Source organism: Cryptomeria japonica, chromosome 9 (genome assembly GCF_030272615.1).
Source record: "Cryptomeria japonica chromosome 9, Sugi_1.0, whole genome shotgun sequence".
Classification (NCBI taxonomy): domain Eukaryota; kingdom Viridiplantae; phylum Streptophyta; class Pinopsida; order Cupressales; family Cupressaceae; genus Cryptomeria; species Cryptomeria japonica.
The window spans coordinates 467,424,649-467,434,548 of NC_081413.1; positions in this window are offsets into that span (position 1 = coordinate 467,424,649).

The following is a 9,900-nucleotide window of genomic DNA, read 5'->3' on the forward strand; positions in this document are numbered from 1 at the left end:
TTTCAATCTTCTATGCATTGGTTGCTAATATATTACCCCTATCATCCATTGCGACAAATCCAACACCTAAAAGACCTGGGTTGCCTTTGGAAGCACCATCGAAGTTAATCTTAATCCATCCTTTATTTGGCCTTTGTCACACCACTTCTCCATTAGGCTTCTTTATTGGATCAACTCAATGAGGCCCATTAACAAGCCTGAGAAAAATTGTCACATTTTCAAGTCTTTATTATTAGTGTTTAATTTTTAACCATTTTTGCAATAAAATAATTTATCTTTTATTATTATTTTCATAAGCATATTTATCAATTAATTCTATATTCTACGAAATTGGAACTCTGCTACTCTTAAAACATGGAGAGATGTTAGGTACTAGGAAGATGTGAAGAACCTATACACATTAAAACTCCTCCATAATAGAATGTCTATTATAAGGGGGCAAATATATTTTTAATAATTATACTTAATTTTACATAGACATAGAAATTCGGATTAGAATTTTTTTTTTGTTTAAATTCTCTGCCATTATTTATACCAATCTTTCCATCATAATTATTTTTTTAAAAATATTAAGCTAGGATATCTCTCAAGATATATCATATAGATTTTTGAAAGATATATATGCTAGTGAAGTTAAATTACTAATAAAATTTTGAATTTTTTTAAAATACTTTGTTGTACTATGGAGAACATTTTTTAATTATTTGAATGGTACAACTATTGACACAATGCTTTAAAAAAAAAATTCATCAAATTGTTCACCAACATGTCGAGGTTGCCATTGTATATTATACCTTTGGTGGAAAAAGGAAATAATTTGTTTTGTTAGCCAAAATACTCATGTGTAAAATTGACTTAGTGGATAACACTTCAAACCCGTTTGTGTTAACCTATCAAATAATAGAACCACTCACTAAAAGCATGCTACAACCTTAAACCTTGGAACAAATTTTTGTGTTGTAAGATAAGCTTTAGTAAAATAATCATACAAGTTAATGTATACCATCATTTAATCAAAATTTTTCTATACAAATCCCTCGTGAAAAATTTAGTACAAACTATTTACTATGCAATTTAAATAGAATATCCCCTCAATGTCACTTCAACTATAGTTAAATTTCTTGAAATTTAATATAATTTTCTTTTATTTTAATATTTGTACAATTACTATTTCAAATTTACACATAAAACTTACAAATTGAAATTTTCATTATTTCTCCTAAAAAATTTCTTAAAATCTTATATAATATATATCTACACATTACTCAAAATATAGAATTTTGAAAACTTTTACTCTTTACACTTCGTCTATTAATAATATATCTCATTTCTTCTAAAAACTAGCTTAAAACCCTATACAATATACATCATGATCCACATATTACTCAAAATATAGGCTTTGTAGAAATTCTATCCTTAACTATACTTTTTCTATTCGTGGCATACCCGTCTAATTCAAAAAAATCAATATTTAACACTATATAAAAATTCAAATAAATTGGTGTCAAACATTATTGGGATATAATTTTATATTTTATCCCCATAATGCTCAAAATCTTATCCAAACATTACCTAAATATTGTCAAAATGAACACTAGAAATTTCCTTGAAAAGGATTTGTTTCCATTGAAATCTTGTGCAAAACAATACCTATACAAATGTAGTTTGTATCCCCCTGCAAACTATTTGTCATATCTCTAACTTTGGCTTTCAACATATATGGAAGTTTCTATAGCTGTTTATTCATGTTTATCTGTACTTGCAACTATGCTTGGTATGCAGAGTGAAATGGTTAGAATTTCATCTTCCACAAAAAAATCTTTGACTTTGATGGATATAATCTCTTGTATATGATTGTTGAGTTGAAGGATGACTTCTAGTTTAGATGTATGTTTATTTAGATCGAAAGCAATTCAACTATTTGCATAAGAAAAATGCATGCTTAGCATATAATCACATGGTAGAACTCATTATTGTGTAGGTGGCTCATCACCTCCAATTCTTCTCATTGGTTGTATTAGGGATGGTTGTGCTCCTTCTACTTGTGAAAAATATTTGTGATCATTGCTTCCCAATGATTACATTCTCATCAACTACTTCTTATATTACGATGCCTAGATCTTGGATGTTCCTACATTTCAACTTAAATAGCACACTCTAAGATTTGAATTTCTTAGGTGGCTCATCTTAAATCACACTAATAGGTGGACCCTCCTAGAGAACTTAGCATGATTTCAGATGAGCCACATAAACAAATTGAAGCTTAGAGTGAGTTGTTTAAACTTTCCTTATATGTACAATTTTAAAGAGAATTTTTAGTGATTGCAATCCCTTTCTCCTTGTCCTATGATTGGAGGTTTGGTATTTCTCTTGAAGTTGATTGTGCTAAAGGCCCTTGTTTTTCAACTCTCTTTGTCCATTCCAACATTAATTGGGTCACTAGTTGTTATCCTGCATGGCTTGTGGAACACCACTTCTACCATGTCACTTTTTGTGCATATTTCTTGTGACCTACGACTTCTTCAGAGAGTGAACTTACATCAACTTAAATTTTGTCCAAAAATTTTAGCCTCTAAGAACTTTGTGTTGGGTTTAATCTAAATAGCATAGATGACAACAAAGTAAAGTATTTCATATAAGCTCAAATAATATATTAGAAAAATATGTTGCAGGATTCAAAGTTGCCATCTCAATTGGATTGAAAACCTTAGTCATTAAAGGTAATTCCAAACTTATAATTGATGCAATTAAGGGGTTGTGCAAGACTAATTGATCCATTGAGGGGATAATCTGAGACATTCATAGGTTTCTCATGGGGCTTGAGTACATAGAAATTGGGCATGTCTATAGGGAGGACAATATGGTTGTTGATGACTTGGTGATGCTTGTCCTTCAACTTGAGGGATGGAGATGTTGGTGGAGGAAGGATGCCCTCCCCAATAATGTTAAGATACTCCTACATGGAGAGACCCTAGCTGCGAAGTCTAATGGGTAATTTCCATCTTTTAGGAGTTGGCTCTTGCAACTTCTATTAACTTGGGCTGGGGGCTATAAGTTTGAATGTGGATGACGAGAAAATTTAAATTTTGAAAAATGCGAGCTTTGGATGATGTGTCAGATGAGGTGGACTCCTAGGTGGAGAGAGCATAGTCAAGCTGGCTTTGGCAACTACCATGCGCTAATGTGGATTGGGGCCCACCTTTTATGTTTCATGTGTATTTCATTTTGCTATGATATTATGCACTAACATCATTATAGCGAGCCGTGTGGGAATTGGAGTAATCATGATGAGTTAATCCCTAGGGAAAGAAAGCCTATGGATTTCAATTTGACTATCACTTCACATTGCTTATTGTGTTTTTGGCACATGTGAGAGATTAAGGGAAGATATGGGTGCATTTATGACTTTGACAACCTATTCAAAAAATTTCTTCACATATATTGAGATTCTTCTGGAATTTTTTTCACAATTTTCTCTTGTGTTTCTCTAGTTTTTCTACAAAAAACTCTTACTACTTGTAGAATGAGAGGAAACCTTGTACATACAGAGCCGAATGAGTTTAAAAATATTAAAATTATGTGGCACATTTGCAAGGAAGGAGAGTTTGATGGATACCTTGACTTGATGCAAGGGTTTGATGAAGAATTGTCGATTCAATTTGCTACATCCCAGGTGAACAAGAGGGTCACTGTGCGTGGTATCTCATTCAAGGTCAGTGAATAAGTGATTGTGCAAGAACCTGGCCTCTCCATGGAAGGTGGGAAGTGGAAGAGAACAAGCCATGTTTCAAATAGTGAAAGTCCAAACTGGTTCTTTTGCAGGAAGGAAGCCCCTGTGAAGCTGTAAGGTGGATATGCGAGGAAAGAATTGCCTAACCACTGGAAAATGACAACTTTAATGATAATAAAATATTTTACTCTCAAAGGTCATCGTAAATTCTATTGATTCCACCGTATGCTGCTCCCGAATCATTTTAGGAACCATGACACCATCTCTTTCCCTTTCTATCTATTTCGCTCCTCGGAAACACTATTTCAAAGAGGCTCTAGATTTGAAATAGTAAGATAAAAAGTTGGTGCCCTTGCACCAGGGCTTGATTTATAGGCTATATTCATTTCATCTTTCCCTTTGTCCACCTAGAAACATTGTGGTTATGGAAGCCCCTACAATAAGTGCTCCCCCCTTGCTAATTGGTGCACCTAGTGCCTGGACTAAACACTGCATTCCCCATTTAGAGGTTGTTTTCATGGCTTCCCCTAGAACCCCTTCCACTTTAGTGGTAATCACTAAATAGATATGCCCAAAACCCAAAAGGCATTGACCAATAAGAAGAAAGGGAAGATATCAAGCCACAAGAAGATGATGATTTTTGATGAATCAAGTAAGGAGGAAGAGGAAGAAAGGGAGAGTAGTAGGAATGAAGGTAGGAGATGATTGAACATACTTGCCTCCCATGAGTCTGGGAAGGGTAAGAGATGAAATTTGTTTGATTATGGCTCGAAAGATGAGGAAGGAGAGTAGGGTAGAGATTATAAACAAAAAGGGGACAACGGAAATATTGATGGTGGGGAGAATTTGGACAAGAATCTAGAGAATTTGGACAAGAACCTAGGGAAGTTAGTTAATAACAACTGGGCCGAATAGGGGAAGCCAATTGGGGATGAAAAATTAGAGGAGGTTGCCATGGAGGAAGATGTGAAGATGAATGTTGTAGGTGAGAGTTGTGTGGTATGTCAGAAGGTTGAGAAAGAGTTGAAGGATATGGGGAAGGATTTGCACAGGGTAAAGGATGGGCTTATTGAGTTGGAATTGAAAATGGGCAGCATTTGCAAAGTCAGCCTCAAGGTTATGCATAGTTCAACAACTTCACTTTGTTTAATGCAGGAAAAGGTGATTAGCAATGTTTCAAGCGAGGAAGGCATTCACAAGGAACTGTTTAAGTTCCTAATTGAGGACTGGAACAATGCCTCGTTGCAAGCAGGCTAGGGGGTAAAAAAATCTAGTAATGCCTAATGCTTTAGGGGACTTTCTTTTTGTTTTTTTTGTTTATAGGAGCTTGGCTCCTTTGATAAACTTACTAGGTTATTATGATATGTTTCTTTGTTAGCCGATGCTTTGGACTCTGGTTACAATCCAAATGGTTATGTTTATTGCTGTTGAACTGTTGTGACTTTTGTTGTTACTGGTTTGATATAGTTTTGCTATTAATTTTGGACACCTTCGGGTTGTGGATGTTATAGGGACAACACCCTTGTTATGTTGCTTTCAATATAAAAAACATATAAGAAAAATGGAGTAGAACAACAAGTCCATTGATAGATGAATAAAAATTGAAAATATCAAAGGAAAAAATTATAACAATAAATATCAATACTGTTGCAATAGTTTTTCTCTTCATTAATCACTAAATTTTATATGTATAAATTAAATATAAATATTGTTCAAAATAAAAGGTTTTCAGTTAGAATGGTAGGTTCAAAAGAGTCTCCTTATTGTGACTGTAACAATTGCAAGAAAGTGTGTAGAAACCAATAGAGAATGTATAGCAACCAACAGAGAATATTTACATCTCCATAGTAGAGTGCAAGCTTAGATTTCAAAATTAATGCCCAACAGATAAAACAAAACAATCCCAAACGTTAAAAAAGGCATGCCCAACTTCCATGCTCTCGTGGGTGGTGATGTGATGTAGTGATAATAGGTTCACCCCCTTATTCTAATTCCATAACATTTTGGAACCCTTTCTCTAATGGTAGCTTGGGAGGCATGTTGCTAAAAAATACATAATGTGCATCATGAATATTTTGAAGGTCAACATGACGTATACCTTTCTTTCATGATAGATACTTTGTGGGAACAATCAAGTAATTTATTTTCCATGCTACTTGGCCTCTATGGAAGATTATTTTCATATTCTTCGCTATCACCATTAGTGGATCTCCATTGGAGATCCCTCTAAGGATGATCTTCTTCCCATTTGTTGTTAACCTAAGTTCCACAATTTGGCAATTCTATGAAGACTCCTCTAGATAGTGCGACCATTATACTCCCAAAACCATGTCAATATCTCCCAAGCTAATCACATTAAAGTCATCACATACATTATGATCTCCTAGTGTAATATTGAGTTGCTCGATTACTTGGTTTCATAGAATAGTGGATGTATCAGCTAATGCAACGTTGAACCCTTTAAATTCTTCTAACTTCAATTCCCTCTTCATGACCAATCTTCCATTGGTAAACTTGTTAATGGCCTCACTTTTAATTAGAATAGTCATCGTTGTCTTGGTAGCACTCAATGAACCTTGAAGTGGAGAAATTTTGGGTCTTCAAAGAGTGCAACAAGTGTACTCTCCCTAGGGGTTGCACGTTCTTCAAAAATATGTTTGACGAATTCTTCAAATATCTCTAGTCCATCCTTTGAATTTAAATATTTATCTAACAACACATCTATATAGTTTATTTGTTGTTTACCCAATCATCTGTGTCTAGGAGCGCATCACTCTCTACAAGAGAAACACAACTTCTTCCTCTTGAGTTCATTCTTCATCTCATCCATCTTGCTTGATTTTGGGGGTAGTGCTTTAAGATGAGGGATGATCTTATATGAGAATTTTATTATGGCATCAAGAGTGCACTCTTAGACTAGGATTTGCTTTTGGCCACTGATGTTGGTATGTGGCAATTGATCATGTTGTTGGGCTTAAATTTTGGTGACTTTGTCAGTCGTGTTTCTCCCCAAATCAATTAATGGGGGAAAACCCCCTCTTGTGGGGCTTAGGAGTGGAGCCCATGATTCTAGGGACAATGTCCCCAGTCAAGGTCTTGGGGGTAGCTCTCTTGAAGCAAAAATTGATCATTGTTTAATAAAGGAGTCAATTATTATTTTGGTATGTAAACCAACCTTTGTAAATTGCTGAAAAGGGCTTGATAAATAAGTAGTGTAATGTGAAATATCATCAGATTGTAATTTGACTCTTCGCTAGATAATAAAAAAGAAAGTGGACGATTGTTTCTCTATGGATGTAGCCTACATAGGGTGAAACATGTTAAATTTGTGTGTTATTGTGGATTGTTATTTTTGCCATTTATTTTGCATCATATTTAATATTGTTTATTGCTCTGGTTTTCCTAAACCCTAACAACTAGGTCCTCCAAACACATAGCTCTTTTGATAGCTTCTTGTAGGGGTTTAAGATCAAATGCTCTTACCAAATCCTTGATAATTCAAGGAGGCCTTCTACAAAAATAACCATTAGTCTTATTTTAATCACATCTAGAGCCATCATTGGTAGCCTCTAAAATTATACCACATAGTGCTCAGTTGTACGCTCCTACCTTAATTGCATTAGCTCCTTGGAAAAAATCTTTGAATCCTTCTTATTGAACATATTCATCAATATTTGGCTAAACTCTTCTATGGTAGTGATAGAGCTTTGTCCTTAGGTTGTCATTCTATTGTACTGCCATTCGTGAGTCACACCCCTAGGTGTAAAGTGGTGAAATTGATGACTTCTTCTTCAAACATGAGGTTCAAAGAGGGCTATGTATCCAAATTCTACAACCTTTCCCCGGTTGAACAATCGCTTGACCCATCATATGTGGGTATGTTGATCTTTCTTAGGCAATGTTGAATGTCCTTGCAGATTTGATCCTCACACCTTCATGCTCTATGCTTCTTTCTCTTCATCATCTCATAATACTTAACAAAAGTGATGCCTTTATGGATGGTAGAATCCAAGGAATTATATTCAGCATAGTGCTTCACCATTTCATGTTAGGGGTGTATATATTCTTCTTCTTCCAGGAATTTCATCTCATTTCAATTTAAAAATTTGGCTTTGAAAGTCTTCAAAATTGAGCTAACTAAATTTATTGAATTACTTCCTTCTACATCGTTTGGAGTAGATTTTCCAATAATTCATTATTGATTCATCTCTTGCAACTTCCTTACCATCTCCACCATGGACTCCCTTAAAGAAGATCAAAATTCTCTATCCAACTCTTTATTTTTAGTTCTAAGGACCTCCTTGAAGCGTGATAATAAATTTGAAAAATAAATGATATTATTCACCAAAAAAAGAAACATAATCTTCATTAAACTACATTCAAATTTCAATAATTACTTATACTCAAACAATACAAATAAATTGCACAAATAAGTCAAATTCCAACAATAACTTGTATTAATTAGGATACAATCTCTACATCAAGGTGTTTCAATGACAATCATTACACAACAACATACAATATTAATCACCAATGCAAACGTTGGCTCTTCAAAATTTCTTGCAAATCCTTGAAGCTCCAATGCACTCCCTAAGTAGAATGCCCTCAAAGAACCAAGGAATTTCCATCCTCCGATTCTAGAAACCAATGGGTTTTCATCCACTAATCGATCTCTTATGGGGTTTCATCCATAGAAGAGAGCTTGAACATATAGTGCTTAAAGAATATAACAACACGACATGAATGATTATAATTGAAATGTTTTTATTATTTTATGTCCCCTAGCAAAAATACCAAACTAGTTAGCTTGGACTCAAAATGGCACCAAGGCCCAAATTTGAATTTTCACATGCTACATCACCGGTAGGCCTCATAGGTCTTACAAAATTCTTTTTCAAAGGTTCAAAGTTTCTCTTACCATTCGCCTTGGCATGGGTCAAGAAATATCTCTAATCCTTGATCCCCATTATGTCATTGAGTTCATGTTATCCTTTTGCTCTAGCACGGGTTAGGTAATATCCTTAAACCTTGATCTTCACTAATGTTTCAACATCTTTTAGGTAGTAGGTTTGATCCCTAACCTCCAACACTCCCTTACATGTGTAAGGTAGTAGGTTTGATCCTTGACCTTCAATGACTCTCTAGCCTACGTCGAGCAATATGTCCCATTCTCAATCTTTAACAACTCTCTAGCATGGGTAAGGAGGAATTACCAACTCCCAATCTCTTAAAAGGGACACGAGAATGGGCTTGTGCATGTACTACATAACCAATAATGAAAATTCATGTGAATGAAGCCACCACCATGTAGGGTAATTAAGATGTATAAAATTCACTAAGTGTGATGTGAGGAAAATTTGGCCATGTAAAAGATTCTCATCCATTCCCAAGTTCTCCCTTTGATTAATACCTGTGAATAGAATCAAGAATGTCACAAGATCCATTCAAAATATTGTTGAATTTTAATTATAAGAAAGCCCATTTCTTAGGCATAGGATGATAACCAAAGAGTTAGCTTTGATTATGATGTTGTCAATTTTGCACACTCCAACCAATTGAAGACCTAGTAGAAGAACCTTAACTTCCACTTCATTGTTATTTTGTAGATAGACTTTTTTAGTGGTAGCTTTCAATACTTTTCTTTCATACAAATCATAAATCACACAATAGACTCCAAAATGGGGTTAGGTTTCCTTAGGACACACCATCAAAATTTAATTTCCACCAACTAGGTTGAGGTGAAGACCACTTGATTTTGCTATGTTCCACACAATTGAGAATAATTGAAAAACCCATGAACAAGGTATCCATATTTAAAATAGACTCAACCTATACCAACGAAAAGCATTGAACATCTCCTTTCACAAAAAAAGAAAAATAAGCCCTCAAAAGTCACAATTCAATAATTCATTCACACAATCTAAATAGTATTACAATTGACTCAACATACACCAACAAAAAGCATTGAACATCTTCCACCCCCCCCCCGCAAAAAAAAAACTATAACCACCCTAACTCTTTAAAAAATTATTATTAATATTCCAAATAAATAACAAAATGCTCTTACCAACAAAATAATGTTATAGCCCTATTAAAGTGCTAAATTTGCTACTTAATAATTACAACTTGGATGCTCAAGTGATGAACAGAATGCGCACTTCACTACCTAT